The 18,503-nt window shown below is 41.3% G+C and overlaps 1 protein-coding gene and 1 pseudogene across 3 annotated transcripts in view; one reads left to right on the top strand and one right to left on the bottom strand.

Moving 5' to 3' along the window:
- The window catches only part of LOC144752497 (uncharacterized), a 56,177-nt pseudogene extending 54,670 nt beyond the window's left edge, over positions 1-1,507 (bottom strand).
- The window catches only part of TMEM51 (transmembrane protein 51), a 188,676-nt gene that overhangs the window by 9,774 nt on the left and 160,399 nt on the right, over positions 1-18,503 (top strand). The window lies entirely within an intron of this gene.

The raw sequence follows: 18,503 nt of genomic DNA, 5'->3' as shown, positions 1-18,503 counted from the left end.
CAAATATCCGGTCTTTATTTCCAATGTTTGGCAGCAGTTATTGCTAAATTTACATATTCTTTCATGCCTTTGATAAGGCTCAATGGGCTCCTGCGCACACTTTCATAGTGCGTAAGGATGTTGTATGTAGTATGTCCTGTATGGGAGATGTTGGGTGAAGTGCATGAGGTTCAGAGGATGCTGCAGACACGCAGGGCCTGACTGGGAGCTGTTAGTAGCCCCGGCAATTTTCGTGGACCGGCCCCTGGGGAAGCAAAGGATGGCCCTTTGAGGCTTTAAACGCTTGCTTGCTACTTTTGCGGGCCGATATTGCAGCAGTGCTGTAAAACCGTGCTCCAGTAACAAAACTAGCCCCCACCTCTGCAGAACCGGCCCCCACACTTCCATCCTGATGCGGAAATGCCCAATGCCCGTTACGCCCAGTCCAGCTCTGCGGACATGGCGAGTCATGTGTTGTTGCTCACAAGTATGAAGTGTTGTGAAGGCTGTGCATGTGTGTAGAAGCTTTCATACAGGTAAATAATTGCCCTTTTTAGACTGACCTGTGCCATAATGAGGAAGCCGCCACCAGGATCAAAGGTGTTCAACCTTCTGAGTCTACCGCAGGGTTTCAAGGACCACACCCATAGAAGCATTGTTAATCAACCTGAGAATTCTATATGGTATCTTCCCAGGAGCAACAGTTTTTGCAGTATCCTTCATGAGAAAAGTTAATAGTTTCCAAAATTCTAAGATGAAATCAATAATTACCTCAAATGTATATGTCTAAAGGAACTGTTAAATCATGGTGAGCTGTCCCATGGGTGGTTTCTGATTTAGTGTTATGAGCACTGGGGTATTGAGGTCCACGTCCATCATGTTTCTTAAAAGCAAGGAACAGAAACTGCTGCTGCTAATCACAAGCAAAATTTAAATAGATGAACTATTTTATATTTGAGAGATTTTTTTTATTTGTGACTGTTCCTATTTTATGAGTTTCCTTAGCAGGGCTTTGGGAAGGGGTGAGTGGCAAGAGGGGATAAGGGAAATCAGACTCTAGTGATTGCAGTGCTGCTATTCACGCGAAGGAAGTTGACCGGTACATGGTGCCATGTTAACATTGGGTTGGGGCTCATCAGGAAGAGGGCTTTTGCAAATTGTCTCCTGTCGGATAGTTCCCATTAAAAGCAGATGGAACATGCCTGCAGAGTCTAGTCATAGAAGTTGTCTCAGACCAGTTCTCAAAGGATCCTTGGTTTTGTCTCTACTGCAGAATTGACATGACATATGTTCATGCACAGTGAACTTTCAATTGACTTCTTTTCATGCACAGTGAATGAAAAGCTACCCAATCTTTGCAGATGTGATTAGAAAACAGCACACTCAGCAGATGCCCTCTCTGTCCATTGGCACTGGCTAATCTTCACAACACTATACTGTTGATGGCTGGAGTTCTCATAACTGGGCATTGTGTGTGCGAGTACCTCGTTGTGGCCTTCGAAGACCCTTTAAGGTCTGCTGAATCCATCCTCGTGGTACAGGATTATAATACTGTGATAAATCACTACTACCCATTGATTTATTTTTATCATTAGCACCTTGTTAGCATACCTGTGTTGTGTGTAGAGTATAGTTAACACAATTGCTTGTGAGACAGAATGGTGCTGTTCAGTTATACACTTTACTACCCAAGGTGTGGTTAACCTACTACATCCTATATCCAGAATGTATACAACTGTTACAGAGTAAAACCAAAGCACTCAGTTTTGTAAATCAGTATGAGGTCCAATCGTTGAGGACTTTTTTTCACAACAATAGTACACTTTATTATTTTGCATAATGTATCTTCGGTACATTCAAAAAGTTCAGTTTCTTTCTTCAGAAAACAGCCAACATGTTTGGTCACACAGTGACTTTTTCAAGGCTCTTGAAATAGAGGTGAAAGATCAATGGTCCAATTAGTAGAATCCAAAATGGTGGGTTGGTGTCTGCTGAGCATATAGGTCATGTGTGACTGCCTTGTAAAAAGAATCTATCAAATTTTCCGGTATATTGACGATTTAGTTCTGTTGCGGAGTGCGCAGAGACAGGAGGCTGAAGAATATGTAGAGACCCTAAATGATAATAACTTCAACTTACATTTCACAGCACAGAGGAGTGCCAGCGAGATATCCTTCTTAGATATCCTTCTACAAGTGAAGGATGGTAAAATCAATAGAACAGTATTTCGTTAAACAACTGCGGGCAATAGTACTCTGCATTTTAAAAGTCAACACCCAGCAAATTTGAAATCTAGCATCCCAAATGGGGAAACACTAAGGCTGAAAAGAATTTGCAGTCAAGACCATGAATTCCAAGGGCAGATACGGAAAATTGAAGAACGGTGTAGTAAACACGGTTATCATTCCAAGACATTAGCTGAGGCCAAACGTAAGTCGGAGGGGATTACTAAAAATCCACTGCTTTATCCCAATCAAAGAACCCCCAAGGAAGGAACATCAACCAGATTTATCACCTGTTTTAATTAAATATCCCCCAAAATATATCCGGTCCTGAGAAGGCACAGGCAGGTAGTCAAAAGTGATAACATTATTGGCAATGATATACCTATGGCACTGCCAGTTGCTTACAGGAGGGGGAGGACGTTTGGTGACAAGCTCACACATATCTACTTTGAAGGTAGTCGGAAATCGGGGACATTGCTTTCAAACATGGAGGGGTTCTGCAAGTGCAATAATTGCAAAGCTTGTAGAATGGTGAAAAATGTCCTCACTTTTAAATCTAATGATGGACACACAAAAAAGATCAGTGGGTTCTACAACTGCAATTCTGACTACTGTGTTTATGTACTGGGCTGTCAATGTCCTATGATGTTTATGGGAAGTACTATTTTCCCCCTAAAAAAACGTATGATAGAACATCAACGAGCAATTAGAAACCAGGATTTTACTTATTCTGAGGCCAAGCACTTTTGATAAACATGAAAGTGATCCTGGTTTACTGATGTTCTTTGCTATAGTTAGGGTTCCCCCGAACATCAGAGGAGGCAATGGGACTGTTAATCTAAGACGTCTGGAATCTAGGTACATTTTGGATTTGAACACCAAATTTCCCAATGGGCTGAACAGAGACTCGGAATTAGAAGTGATTGGGGGTGAGGGATTGTCATTGTCCGTGTATTTCCCTATTCCCCACATACCCTCTGTTCTTATGGAGTCCTGGGGGTTGTTTGGATACTGTTTAGCTTTTTGATAAGGGGTGTATGTATTTCTGCATGAGAGCACTATATATATATATATATATATATATATATATATATGCTCTTTAGATCTTTCATTGTTGATGTCCTGCACTTTGACACATTATGCATTTATGTAGCATTGCATAGATATAGTTTTCTATTACATTGAAAGGAAGGACTCTTCATTGATGATGTTATGCACTTTGACACCTTAGGCATTTAAGATGCTTGACATATAGATTATTTATTATATTTAAAGGAATGTTGGGATTGATATATAGTATGTTGCTATTTTTCAAAACGAATTATCTTATAGAGGGTCTATATGTATTTGATATTTTAAGAGGATTGATTCATTTTATGTTATACCGTGACTGCTATTTTTTTATTAAGATATTGATCCATTTTCATTTACTTTTTGATTTATAAAGTATCATATGTGCTGTATACTTAAGATGAAGTGAACACCTAGAAATTGTTTATACAAAATACACTGCAATTGCAGGCTGGCTCTCAGGCACCTTATGTATAAAAACGTTTTTTTATATCTAGAGTTACTCATTGTATTTGTATGAATGATTGAACTGATATATTGGTATTTTATCAATTGATTTTCTCATTTTGAACGATACAATGGGTTTGGGGCGCATGATGCTTTTGGATGATTACAACTCCTTGGAATAAGTAAAACCCAGTAGGTCGTAACTATTTATTTAGGTCATTAAATGAAACTTAATGCTTCTGATTAGGCTTGCGAAGCAAACACAAGGAGATGATGGACGGAGCGCTGAATCTTTTCAGTCCCTCGCCCCCAGTCACATATCTGGGTTGAATCCATCATCATTATTTAACTCACTTCGCCACCTCAGTTCAGACCCAGCTACATGCAAATCAGTCTTGACCCTGTGCTTCATGGGAACAGTCCAGCCTGAACTGCCAAGCCAGGTCTTCTCTGACCCAGGAACAAGCATCCTGGGACCGGTTTCTGGGTTACACCCTTCATCAGCCAGGCTAGCGTGAATGCAGTGGCAAAGTGAGCAAGGTACCCATGTCTTGGCATACCCTGCCAACTTAGGGCAAACAAAGCAAACACAAGGAGTTGATGGACGGAGCGCTGAAACTTTTCAGACACTCACCCCCAGTCACAGATCTGGGTTGAGTCCATCATCAATCTTTAGCTCACTTCGTCACCTCAGTTCTGACACCGCTATATGCAAATCCGTTTTGACCCTGTGCCTCATGGGAACAGTCCAGCCCGAACTGCCAAGCCAGGTCTTCCCTGAACCAGAAACAATGGGTGAATGTATGACATTGTTCTGCATTCTGTCCAACAAGTCTGTCCATCAAGTGTTCTTTTTTTACATTTTTCACTCTAATTAGGCTTGGGCACTGGCCGAAGAGTCGAATAATTATGATACATGCAGCTTCTAATTATGTTGGCTCACTGGCCCAAGAGTCTATTTTCTGAATTGTTCCCATGACCCTATCACAAATTATGGGATAATACAATGTTGAGTTGGTTTGTTTTTATAAAAATATTCTTTTTAAAAAAAGTACTAAAATGAGTAAAAAATGTTTAGAAAAAATTATAAAAAGTATGTATATTATTCTGCCAGTTCAATATACAGTATACATATTGATAGGAACATTTGTACAACGGATGCTGTTTATTCTGTCTATATGCACTGTACTTTTAAATGTGAAAAAATGTTATGGTAACATGACTTTGAGAAAGGCTGGGATCAGCTGAAACGCGCCAGGACAGACGACATGTCGTGTGAATAAAATAATTTTGCTTACCGGGAGTGCCCACTTTGCTCTTCTTGTGAGATATATATATATATATATATTTTATTTGCCTCGAGGTGGGGCAAATTCCTCCAGGTTTATAGTGACCAGAAGGTAGACTAGGATCACTCAAGACCCAAGTCGATTATCACCTCCTCAAATTATCTCAGTTCATTAGGATCAAGTATATACCCCAGTGTAGTAATCCCTCGAGTATTCGAATCCTCAAATCTTTGAAGGGCAGCAACCTTCTGTAATCTGGTACCCATCCACAATGGAGTCTTTCCTGTGAGTTTACTGTCCCAGCTGGTTTATCTCTGTGTGGGCCCTCAATATCTGTAGTATGGTTGACATAGCTGGGGAAATATAAGATGGTGGTTTTCCAAGGCTATATGTTGGATCATCCGCAGGTTTGTCAACCATCAAATCAAGAAAAAACAGCGAAGAACATACAGTATCACTTAACAATAATGCTCTAGTCGTAATAGAACATGCAGCAACACATAACAAAATTATAAAGCCTCAGAGATTGTCCAAGCATGCAAACTTAACACCTCACATACACCTTTTGAAAACATAACATCTACGTGAACTGCAGATTTTGAACTTGTGTGCAATATTTTGAAGAAGTTGTAAATAAATATTCGCTCTAAATGAGTTAGGAATTTTTGGCCTCTGGCAGACCTATCAAAGGACAGAATCCGAATGAGGATTTGTATTTTCTATTGCAGCTTTCACAAGTTTAGGAATCTCTGGATTGGCCATATCTAGACAAGAATGCACCAGTTGCCAAATGAGTTAAATTTTTTAGCATTATTAGTAATCCGCCTTTACCCAATATAACTAAGATAAGGTGGACATGTAGGACATAAATGTGATGAATTATCATGAGTATCTGCAGCATGGGGGCTCAGGGATGTTGACTAGGTGGTAAGTGATCAAACAACAAGAGTGTCTAAGGGTACTAAATGTGTAAGCACAAGTACAGAGAAAAGAAAAACCTTAATTCAAGTTGAGTCATTAGGGATTATTAGGAAGCCCTCACTCACCACCCTGGGTGGTGACATGCTTCATCATCGGGCCCACCAGGAGAAGCCGAATGCCTCCCTGGTGTGCTGCAACGCCAGAATACTGAGGAGCTGTTTTTTTTGTGACAGTGATGTGAAAAAATGTGAGTTAAAAATGTCAAGGCAGTGTACCACGAAAATAATTTTTATTCAGTGGTCAGCCTGACATGGTTAAAATATGTGTTGGGAAATTTACCAAAAAATGGATTGGGTATTTCCACTTAAAGTGGGGTCGACATGTTTCTGCCAGTTATGTGTGATTTACTGGGCTTTCTTCAGGACCATGAGGAGTGAAAATGAAAGGTGCAAAAAAACAAACCAACAAGTAGTGGGATTTTACCTCCAATTGTGAGGAACCTGTACAGTTTGTAAAATAAATGATCCACACCCCATAGGTCTCGGGAGGGGGTGGAGGCGACAATGGCACACCGCGTAACGCCTGGCACCCGCTCAGCACCTGGGATATCTTGCAACCGGACCTCCTCACAATTGGAGGTAAAATCCCACTACTTGTTGGTTTGTTTTTTGTACCTTTCATTTTGACACTGAATTTTAACTTTCACGTCCTCTGGTCACGGTGGGCCTTAGCGCGCCCATACTGCCGAGGTACACTCCTCATGGTCCTGAAGAAAGGGGGGCAAAGCAAAGGAAGGGGTACACTGCTGCGTTCCCTACCAACAGTTGTGGGCCCACCCCCCATGCCAATGTCTGGGGAGCAGCACATCCACAAAGATGAGAAGTGTCTGCCAGCTGAGCGGGCAGGTTAGAAGTGCTGCTGGCTCCCGCAGCAGCACTGGAGACAGTTGGTGAGTGGCGAGTCAGCTGGAGCAGCTGGGGGTGGGCTCCATCAACTGCCCCTTACAAATTGGAAGCAGGTGGTGTGCCCGGATGGGACCGGTCACCCCAGAAACAGAACCAAACAAAGGAAATTGTGGCACAAGGCCACTTAAAGCAGCACTAAAAAGCAGCAGGAGAGTTGATTAATAAAATATTTTTAGGGTACGAGGAGGTTGTAGGTCCCAATCCCGTACTGACCGCGTTTAATTGAGTAGAGTCTGGGTCAAGTACTTGTCCTCGACAATGGGAGACCCCCTTCCGATTAGAGACATAAGGTTTAGGAGAAAGTCAGGACAAGTTGGGTATTGTCTTAAATTGTTGCAAAAAATCCAAATAAAAGTTTGCTTGGAAAAAGTTTTTATCTGATATGACCCTTAGTCGAGTTTTCAGTGTTAAAATCGAGAAAGGTGACAGCCAACACGTGTTTCGCCCCCTACATGGCCATCCGGCCTAGGGCTTCCTCATGGTGTTATATGTATAGTCAAGGCATTAATAGGTCCCATACAGCACAGTCATCCGTCCGTGCTGGTTGAAGCAGCGTTTTGCCTTGTGCAAGTCCTTCAGTTCCATCGGCACGATGCACAAGGCAAAACGTGAATAAGGGTCATATCAGATAGAAACTTTTTACAAGCAAACTTTTATTTGGATTTTTTGCAACAAATTAAGACAATACCCTACCTGTCTTGATTAATAAAATATTCACTACTCCCAGAGGAGCACTTCATAATGCCTGTGGGCCACTTTCATTCTGCACCTTTTCTCTGCTCGTGGTGACCCCAGGATGGCAGCGGCACCACCAATGAAAGAATGGAAACATGGGGGAGAGGGGCTACAGGAGCGCATTATCTTCCCCCTAAAGAGTTTTAACAAAAATGTAATTACCCTATGTCTGCAGGGTCCTTGCAAACAAGACATTTTTCGGTTTCACTATCCTGAGAGTCACGCTCTACAATGGGGTGTTGGTTCCCAGTAAGGAGAATTTTGGACCTATTACTTGTGAAGGTCACACAACTAATAACCCAATGTCCTACAGTCATAAATAAATTAACTTGGCTGTCAACTTACACATTCTCTTGTGCCACATTTAACAAGTTGGGAAGAAGAGGAGACCAGAGTTTTGTTTTCTTAATGTGGATTCAATCATGACAGAAATACTGTAATAAAGATGATTATAACACTTGCGCAGTCAGCAGCTAGCTAACCTGCAGTGCAGCTGTCATTACCCTCATCAAAGAGAAAGCTGTCAAACTAACACCACATCACAGTTCCACTGTTACCACACTTCAGTGGAGGAGGTGCACTAATCCACCACTTGATCTGGCTTGCATACGTCTGTCGCTTACAGGGTACACACAGATCAATGCAGCCAACAACTCACCTTATGAGCTGTGTCAGTGAAACTTCTAATGTAACTTGAGGATAGCAGTTTCAGTGATCTGGGCCTACATGCCGCTAGGTCCTGAAACACTATCCTACGCCCCAACTGTCTAAAATAATTTTCTGTGCCCGAGCGGTCTACCTCTCAAACATGTTACCCGAAACTACAGCTGGAAACTAGCTGTTATAACATCATACAAAGGTTTTCCAGTATTTTCCTTGCCTGTCTCGACACTCCAACCCCAGTAGCCTGTCGACTGTCAAAAATTGGGAGTTCTGCTGATGGGCTGACTTACCTCATTGATCTTGAGACTCTGAAGCTTGGGGAGTGTACATTGGGGGCCCTTTACTTCCATTCAGGTACGGACTGACTGCGCAGGGATTCTGGGTTTTAGCCGGTTGTAAATCAAATCGCCGAAACCCTATAGAGTCCGCAGCGTGCAGCATACTCTGTAAGCCCAGGTCCCTCCTCCAGCTATTCCTAGTGGACCAAAAAAAACCCTGCAATGACACAAAGTTTTGTCTAATTTTCCCTACAGAGTAAAATGTCAACTGCTGCAGGAATGGGGTAGTGACATGACCGCTACTGATGATATCCCTGTTTCTACTTCAGGTAGCTGGCCTAGTACCTTTTTATCAGGCCCACTGCCATTTGTCTGCGTGGTGGACCTAAAGTGTCCCTAGGCCCAATGGCAATCGTCGGCACAAATATACCACTGGATGTGCTCTTCAGTGGCTTTTCCTAGTATCTTGTCAAATTGTCTCATTCCTAACTCTCCGCCTGGCCCTTTTCCCCACGGACCTATTACCTATCCTGATTTGTACACCCAACCATTTACCACACCCTCTTTTCCTCTCTTGCAGACAATTTTCCTCCTCTTTCATGCCACCCTGACTCATAAAGATGGCTACTACCTACCTATGCTGGTAGGGGGAAATAATTTCCATCACAAGTCTCCTTCCTTATTACCGTTCTATTGTTTCTGCCTCTACACTACATCTAGGGCTGTGAAATGGCCTTAGATGAGCATAAAGCGCTATGTAAACAGCCAAGATAACATAATGCGGGTCTCGTGGCCGGTCTATATTGCTGGGTACATGTCCGGTGGTCTAGGTGTGCGGGCACCTGTTAGTCTGTGTACAACGGTGCCTATTTCTTTGCGGATCTTCTACATGGGTGTTTGTTTGCAGGATGCTCTGTCTGCATATTTGCTTCTGTCATTTAAGTAATTGTGCATCTGTGTATGATGTAGTATCTGTGTATGGGCTCTTGTAAATATCGTAGAGTCATGCACGTGGCAAGTTTGGACAAGTGCACCTAAATTATTTAAGGGCACGAGAACTACCACTGTGAAGCCTTAGAAATGCTATCCATGCAGATAAATGTGTGTTCTTAATCTGATGCGTGGAAATGATTATCTTATGTTCATCCAGGACAAACTAGGCAGAAACCATCACGTTCTAATAGTTTTAATAATTTCCCAGTATGGTTTTCGTTCTTCACTTTTGAGTATTTTTCTTTATGGTTTGAAGTCTCTTGAGGGCATCCATTTTGCTTTGCCAAGCAGAAAAAACACTCTTCACCAGCAAATGGTATGCAAAAGTCACTGCACCGAGAAATGCGGGTTCATTGCTAATTGAGCGTAAACTGAATTTTATAACTGCTTACAGGGCAGAATACTTACAGAAGCCATGTTTGCTGCTAACGAAAAATAAGGGCACAATGCAACAGTGCCCTTAGCGTTTGAATAACATATCTCCAACCTTGCTCCCTCCGTCCAGTGCTCCATATCTGCCGAAGCCACTAAGTGATTGATACTTGTGTCTTATTATGAGTGAAATATCCCCCATGACACTCCATGGAAGGTCTGAGTGGAGTTACTCCTGACTTGGATGGCTATATGTGGTTGGTAGGTGTTGCATATTTCACCCACAGACTGCACTACCCCAAATAAGGGCGTATTGGTAACATTCCCTGAATGGATAGAAGATTCAAATTCATCTCAATTATTCGCATTTTCTGTGGTGCATTCTATTCCATCGTTTTTTTGTTTGCTATGTGATTACAGTGAGGGACTTGCTATCTGCAAATCAATCTTAGTCCTTCCTTTAAAAAGAACGGTCCAATCAAAAGTGCTTGGCCATGTCCCCTCTTCCCCCTGCGGAATGTTACTAAAGCATCCCGACATTTTCTTGCACGTCTGAACCTCCTCGGCTATTCATCATGATAAACCTGTGTTTTTGGTTCTCTGGGGGAGTGCAGATGTGTTTTTTTTTTCTTCCGCTTCCTGGAATGGTCTAAACATTCGGGGCAGGCAGTATTGCATACACGGCCACTCAGGAGACACTCCTGTTTAACACTACTGGGACTTGTCCTGGTGGACCGACCAGCGACCCATGTTATCCGCTGTGGCGTCACTTCCAGTTAGGGCAACAGGGAAGTACAAGAGGCTGCACACTGAATAAACAGTGACCAATTGGTGTGAAACACTGCTGTTTACTCGGGTGCGGGGAATAAGCAAAGCGCTTTGAAATAATATTGATGTGTTAAGGTTACAGTCTTTTGAGTACAAGACATACTAAACTGCAACTGTATCATTACCTATTTTTAGGGCGTAGTGGGATTTACTTTCTCGGCTCAGCACTTTAGAGTTTGAAACACTGTTTCGTACAGTATGCATTTGCCCAGGGCTTAAATATGAGGAAGCATTTATCTACGATTTTTATCTGCTTTTAACCCAGCCGAGCAATGAAAATAACGGTAGTACCAGGGGGTTTAGCCACGATTTCAATACTGTGCTTGCCAGATCGGGGGTTTTTATTTTATTTTTTTATTTTTTTTACATTGGCTGTGAAAAGGCTGATATAATTTAATTCTTTTTGTTTGTTGTATCACATTACAATCTGCAAGTAACAATATTTTCCTTTCCATTCTTAGGGCCCAGATGGTTTATCTACGGTGTTTAATGAGTTTTGATTCATGCTATGTTGCTAATTTGCCAGATCTAGTTTACATTTTACAATGTTTGTGTGATTATTGTGAGACTCCTTTGGCTAATCCAGCTAGCATCTGCTATGTAATTATTTGGCGCTACATCTTTTGTACAAATCCAAGAATATATTTCATTGGAATGTGCTTTGCATCTCTATCTATGACCATAGTTATTAAGAAATCCAACAACACGTGGTGTTTCTACTGTGGTATGGAGAGGTTTACCTGACGGCACATGTAACCATGTTACTGAAGAATAATATTAGACAAACCGTGACATTGAACAATAGCCTCGGGTGTGAAGAAATGTCTGCATCTAAAGGCCTTGGAAGGCCAGTTTTTTTGCTATTTTAACCAAAATATATATTAGAACGAACGAACAAGTTAAAGTTTTTTTACCATGTTCCAGTAAATGGGTTTGGATGAAATAATCTGTTTTCTATGGGTTCCACGAAAACAAATTTTAAGAAAGTTTTATGATCATACCTGTACCGCTAAGTGAACCTCTATTTATGACATCGTGAATATTGACTGAGTGCCCCTGGTACCAGTTTGTTTTCTTCAAGGTTATTTTTCTTGCGTGCAGAATGATCCCTTTACTTCTAACATCTATTTTGTATTTTTCCGGGTATAATTCTTAAACTATCTGATATTTTTTAGTTATTTAATCTGCCTTGCTCCACCTTTCAATAACCTTAAGTAATGTAATCTCTTTCCTTGTCATGGATTTATTCTCTTGGCTTACATGGTCTTTTTTAAGGACTAACCTTCTCCCCATCCCACTTAATATCCTTCTAGTTCTAACCTACATCATCCAACTCCCATGCTGTATTTTAGTTTTCGTTTCTTTTGTTTTGAGTTTTTCCCCCATTCCCCTTGTATTTTCCCCTTGCCACCTTTCCTTGCCATTCCACCTCTATTGTCCCTTTCCCTCATTCCTACACTATTTGTATTTATTCATTTAGGAATCTTTTCTAAGTAATTCTGTTGCCTCCATAGGGCTTCTGTTTTCAGGTCCATGTCGAAATACAAGCTGGATTACCTCTGCCCTAAACCTTCTGTTTTATTTTCTGTTTCCTTCTCCTGCTTTAAAAATAAATGAACAAACGCCACTTCCATCCTTTATTTTACATATATATATATATATATATATATATATATATATATATATATATATATATATATATACATATACACTGCCACAACGGTGGACAATCCCAGTCGATCCGAAAGGACAGCACTCGCGGAAATTCTTTTCAGTGATTGTATTGTGCAAAACCTCCCCCGCACCAACAGACGCGTTTCGGCGTTGCCGCCTTCCTCGATGTCGGTAAAAAGCTTTACAAGGCACCGTTTTAAAGTGCTCAGTGCTTACGTTCGAACCAAATTTCATAAACCGCGAAGATGGCCCAAATCAACTCTTTTCACCTTAATACGGTGTCTATCAGGGCGGCCATCTTTTAGCATGTCTCCGGCAATGATGTGTGTGTGTATATACAAATCTATTTACAAAACAATTGCTGTATGGACGACAGACGGGTATTCAAATGAATGAACCAGCGAAAATGCAAATATTGTATAGAGGATAAACATACAAGTGATTTTTTTTTACATGTAAAAAAATTATATATATATTATATAGCACAAATCTTTGCACATTTAAACTCTGCTTTCTGTCTCCTCTAATTGATGCAAATATCAAGCCTGTTAAATGTTCAAATCAACAATCAAGCCCTGAATGGGCAAATGCTACACCTCGTAGGAGGGACAACAAGGGCTGCAGAAAAGAATGAGAAGTGGACCCCTTAGGTTCATCAATCTGAGGATTCCTATTTCTAAATACACCTAGGGACTCAATCCCAATTTAAACAATTTCATTCTGACATGGAAAACGTACCCGTGCCTCACTTTTGTTAAATGATGATCAAGACAAAACGAACGTCATAAACGCAGTACCTATTTCTAGGGATGTTAGTCTAAGTGGGTCCAGAGTTTTTCTGTGACATTCAAACCTGTCGGTACCTTGGTGTCAAGGTCAATGATATATTTAGACTCCATTCTCCCGAGAGTCCTCACCCTGTCCCCCACCTCTCTCCTGTTTGGGGGCCTGATCTATACAGAAGAACGTTAACAAATCGCAATTACAGTTGTGGGTTAAGTCAAAGTGTCGAGCCACTGGGTATGTAAGATCTTTCTTCGCAACTGTGCACATATGCTCTAGAACGCATTTTTTTTCCCTAATGGATTCTGCTGCCCACATACCATTTACTGCATGGGCATTCTAAACAGTATATTGTGAAGTCTGAATTACAATTTAACAGACACGTGATTTTTCTCCTTGCTGTAGGTCCCTTAATAGTACTATAACTATTGAATTTCTGGCTGTATTTGCAAGCCTTGCATTGCATACACGGATAGAAACTGGTAATGCTGTCTTTCTTGTGTGTGAGTGCACGGTAATGGCTTGAGACTAGATGGTCGTTAATAGATGTGCAGTGTTTGTATGTGATCAAGTGTTGGACTGGAATGACCTCTTTCATGATGGAATCTGTTTTGAGACTATGCCAATTGTTTTTTAAATGCTCACTAGTTGCGGAGTTCTAGAGTTTGAATGAGTAATCATTCTAGCGGGTTGAATTTTGCTGCTTGGTGTTACTATTTGTGGTGTTTTGGGTATGAGTAGTTCTGCTTTCGTGACTGTGTCTGCTCTTTTTCCGGCTGCACTTAGGATGTGATGTGAGTAGCCTCTAATCTTGAAACGCCTAAAGGCTTCATTTTTGGCTATTTGATATTCCTGTGAAGTTGTACAGTTGCGTTTCGATTGCAGAAGTTCCCCATAAATGATGTTGTTGATCATACTCTTTGGGTGGAAGCTCCTCGAGTGTAAGACAGAGTTGCCCGCTGTTGGCTTTCGATATTGCTGGGTCAAGATCTGTCTGTTGGCTTTGTATAACTCTAAATCTAAGTACACTACACTGGTATCACTGATCTGTCTGCTAAATTTTAGATTTAGGTTGTTGGAGTTGAGAAAGGTAACGTACTCCTCCGCCGAGGAACGACTGCCCCGCCACACGATGAAAAGATCATCAATGTAGCGGGCTCATAGTGTCACATTCTCAAACCAGTTATTAGGTGTGTCACTCCAAGCCATGTGCCTCTCCCACCAGCCCACGAACAAGTTTGCGTAGCTGGTGGTGAAGCATGTGCCTATCGCAGTTCCCTGCTGTTGTCTACAGAGCTGACCTCCGAAAATAAAGATGTAATTTTCGAGACAGAATTGCACCATCTCTAATAGCATTTTGTTATGTGAACGAAATTTTACGGGGCGTTTGTCCATGATCCATTGTACCACTCTTAAACCTTGTTGGTGCTTGATAGAGGTATACAAAGTAGTGATGTCAAGAGTTAGAAGCAGCATGTCCTGTTCCCACATTATGCCCTCAATCTGTCTCAGGAAGTCCTACATGTCTTTTATATACTATAATTATTATTATTATTATTATTATTATTAAATTTATATGACCGCGCAACAGCTACCCAAAAAAGGTTTCCCGGCGCCGTGAGTGGACAGCAAAAGAGACTGGAGAGAACTACTGGCTGCCAGGTTTTCAGAGACTTGCGGAACAAAAGGAGGTTGGATTGCCTACGGAGAAATAAATGCAGAGCATTCCATAGGACAAGACCCAAGTAAGAGAAAGAGCACCCTCCCATACGAGAGAGTCTGATCTTAGGGGCGTGGAATTTTGCTTGTGTGGAAGACCAGAGAGCGTGCGAGGGGATATAGAGATGGACTAGGCGTTGTAGGTAGTGGGGAGCCGTTGCATGCTTAATGTGGAACATGTAAGTAAGGGCCCTGAACACAACCCGTTTCTCTATCGAAATCCTGTGGAGGTTCCCCAGCAACTTGGAGGCTGATGCGGTTCTGGGAGCTCAGCAGAGTAATCTGGCAGCAGAGCTTTGAACTCGCTGCAACTTCCGCGTTACATCTTCATTGACGCCCAGATAAAGAATGTTCCTGTAGTCCAACCTAGAAGTAACAAGGGCCTGGACTACGGTATGCTGGGATTGAGCTGGTAGCATCCTCAACCATTTTAAGATGGTAAAACAGGTAGCGTCAACCTTGGTAACTTGCTGACGCATGGGTAGTGACTCGTCTGTGATAAAACCAAGGTTGCGTACCTGGGTCGAGGGTTGTGGGAGCATACCCATTTTTGACCAGCTTAAGCTCTTCACCCAAGGAGCAAGAAAGGAGTCTATATAGATGGTGGCATCAATCAACAGCCTACTGGAAAATCGCTCTATCGGCCTCCCCGGTGGATTCAGCTCGTCCATGTGCACCTTGGGAAGGTGGTATAAGGACGGGAGGACTGGATACTCGCAGAACAGAAACTTGTATTCATCTAAATCTAGCATCCCATTATCTCTCCAGAATGCTAAGCGTTGATGAAAACTGGAGATACTATTTACATAGTCCACTCTGTTCACTGGTAAATGGCATTCCTTGTGCTGTAGTTGGTTCATTGCTTCCTTTAGATAGTGTTCCCTGGAAAACAAGACCATATTCCCCACCTTGTCAGAAGGTATATGTTTTATGATTTGTCTGATTTTGTGCACTTATACCAATTTGCATTTCATCATCCAGAACCTAGGTTAGATACTCTTGATTAGAGGTGGTAATTCTTTTAATTCCTTCCCCCCCCCCCCACACATTTGGGTGGTCATCAAATTAGTTTGGCCAAAGCTCCATTTGTTGACTAACTAACATGGTGAACACCAACATGCCTTTATGCATGAAAAACATCCAGTACAATAAGATACAGTTTAGGTTATGGACTAGTGAATCTTCTGAGCTGCTGCCTCCGTATCCGTTCGGTGCACCATGGACGTCTTTTGTTAGTGAAAATAATACAATGCTTGTTGGTGCCTGAAAATATGCGGTCAGTTACGTCTGATATTCCATCTGTAACCTGAATCCCTCAATCTTATGTCGCCAAAATAGCTTTAACGTATTTTCTATTGTTATACGTTAGTTTTGTGTTTAGGGAGGGATGAATGGAAAAGAAAGTGAACAAACGTTTATTTTAACTCGAGTAAAAGCATTTTATGTGGGCAGAGAAAGGAATGTTCTGAGAACTGTTAGACCCTAATGTACTGAACTCTTTTTTTTTTTTATTCTTTTTTATTTATTTTTTATTTTGAGTGCCGCTACTCGATTGTCTTGTAAATCTACTAATCACGTATTTGTAAACAAAATAGCTTTTTAAAGTCGCAATTGTTGGAGATTCTCACCCTCCCCGCTGTCTTTGCGAAAGCTTAGCTTGGCCAGTCACATGTACTTTTTCCAATTACTACGATTTTATGAACTTTTACTTGCATTTAATGATTTACTAAGTCTTACGTGCCAATAAAGAGTCCCATAGTGGCAGAAAACGTATTGGAGTTTAGGTGAGTCCAGCATGGGGTAACAGGTACTTTGATTTATGAACAGAAGATGATGAGAAGCAGGTAATACACCAGCAGAAGCAGGTAGTCCTCTTCAGGCTCAGAATACCTTTATGCTGCCCAAGAAAATAGGTCGGTGGTTTTGTGCAGGCAGGACCACAACTCTGCATTGCTGGATCAGGGAATGCATGGCTACTGCAGCCTCCTTTCTCATAGGCATTGATGCTCTGAAGGGTCCCTATATCATAGGCATCTCTTTTGCATCCTATCATCTTTCATAAATGCATGCATATTGATTGGTCCACAATAACAATACTGTAGTTTTGGTTTATTTGCTCGGCCCGTAAGAAAAACACTTATTTTCTTCTATAATAACTTTGGACCATATTTACACTTCTGGGTGATGTTGTTCAAAATGGCATTAGTTTACCTATGATGGATTTTGAAATGTCATGCAGATTGTTCATGGATAGGGAAAAATTATAAAGGCATTAGTGATATAAAATTGCCTAACTTTTGGCCGACCTCATAACCTGGACTAAGCTGGTTAGTCAGTTGTACTGGTTTACATGTCTGTATCTTAACAACAAAAACGGCCCATAGGTCTAAAACGATGGGCCATTCGGCCGGTCCACAAGGTTTAAAGACCAAAAACCACAAACTTTTGTGGTTCAAGACTGTTGCACTTTTCATCCGTGCACTATAATGCCTTCCCCCGAACATGTCAGTTTGAAGGATTTTATGGTTATGATAACAAACTTACTTAGCACCAAAATTCCCAGGCATCCATAAAACCCTTAAAAGACACTGCTTACAACCACACACTTGATGCCCTACGTAAGATTACACCTGTTGCTTCACTGAGCGCGTAATTATTGCTTTTTTTCCACATCTGTTTCTACAAAGTGGGGAAAAACTTTTTTCTTCATGTTTCCTTTGTGAGGACATTCTCCATATTTCCAGTTGCATGGTATATGAACAACAATGTGTGCTATAGAGTGTAATTACAGCAATGCTTGCGTTCTCTGTAAACTGATGGCATCAGAAATGACACGGATGAAATCCGTGGTCAAAAAAGCTGTCTTTTACAAGATCAATGTTTAAAACAGAGTTGGCTGTATCAGTGTCCATTCCAGGCAATCTGTATGTTGAAAGTAGTACCACAGCCTTAATTTTTAATGGAAGTGTATGAGGATATGTTGTGCTGCTGAGTGCACTTACTTCCTGCTATTTTCTTCACACACACCTCATAGTTGCACTGGTTTTAACGTTACCACGAATGCCGTCATTATGAAGTCATCAGTGACGTGCAAAGTCATAAGTAGTGCATTATATAGCCTTATAGCATGGTGCTGAGGACTATAGTGGTTGTTGAAGTTTCTCAACCCAAGCTATAAGCTTGAGCCGATGGCATACTCGAGGGCATAGCTTAGGCGTACTATTAGAGGAATTATACTCTCAGGTTTTCCAACAAGCAATGCAGTATACCCAACTAAAGAGTATGTGGAGTTCTGGGACTTGAATCGAAGTGGTTGGAGTTAGGTAAAATAGTTTGGAAAATTAACCAATATTCTTAGTAGCATAGATAGAACTATCCTCTGGCAAAACAACACAACGTAAGCAATGACGTGCTACAAACCCTGGTTAAAAAATAAACACATGCTAGACAATACAATAAGCCATGCACATTACAATGTTTATTTGTTTACAAATTGCACAATGCATTGTCACATTCTCTTGGCATATGCTATTATCTGTGTACACAAAGCATGACATAGTG

This window comes from Lissotriton helveticus, chromosome 5_1 (genome assembly GCF_964261635.1).
Source record: "Lissotriton helveticus chromosome 5_1, aLisHel1.1, whole genome shotgun sequence".
In the NCBI taxonomy this organism is placed as follows: Eukaryota; Metazoa; Chordata; class Amphibia; order Caudata; family Salamandridae; genus Lissotriton; species Lissotriton helveticus.
The sequence above is the reverse complement of the archived record's forward strand: the minus strand, read 5'-3'. Positions and strand labels throughout refer to the sequence as shown.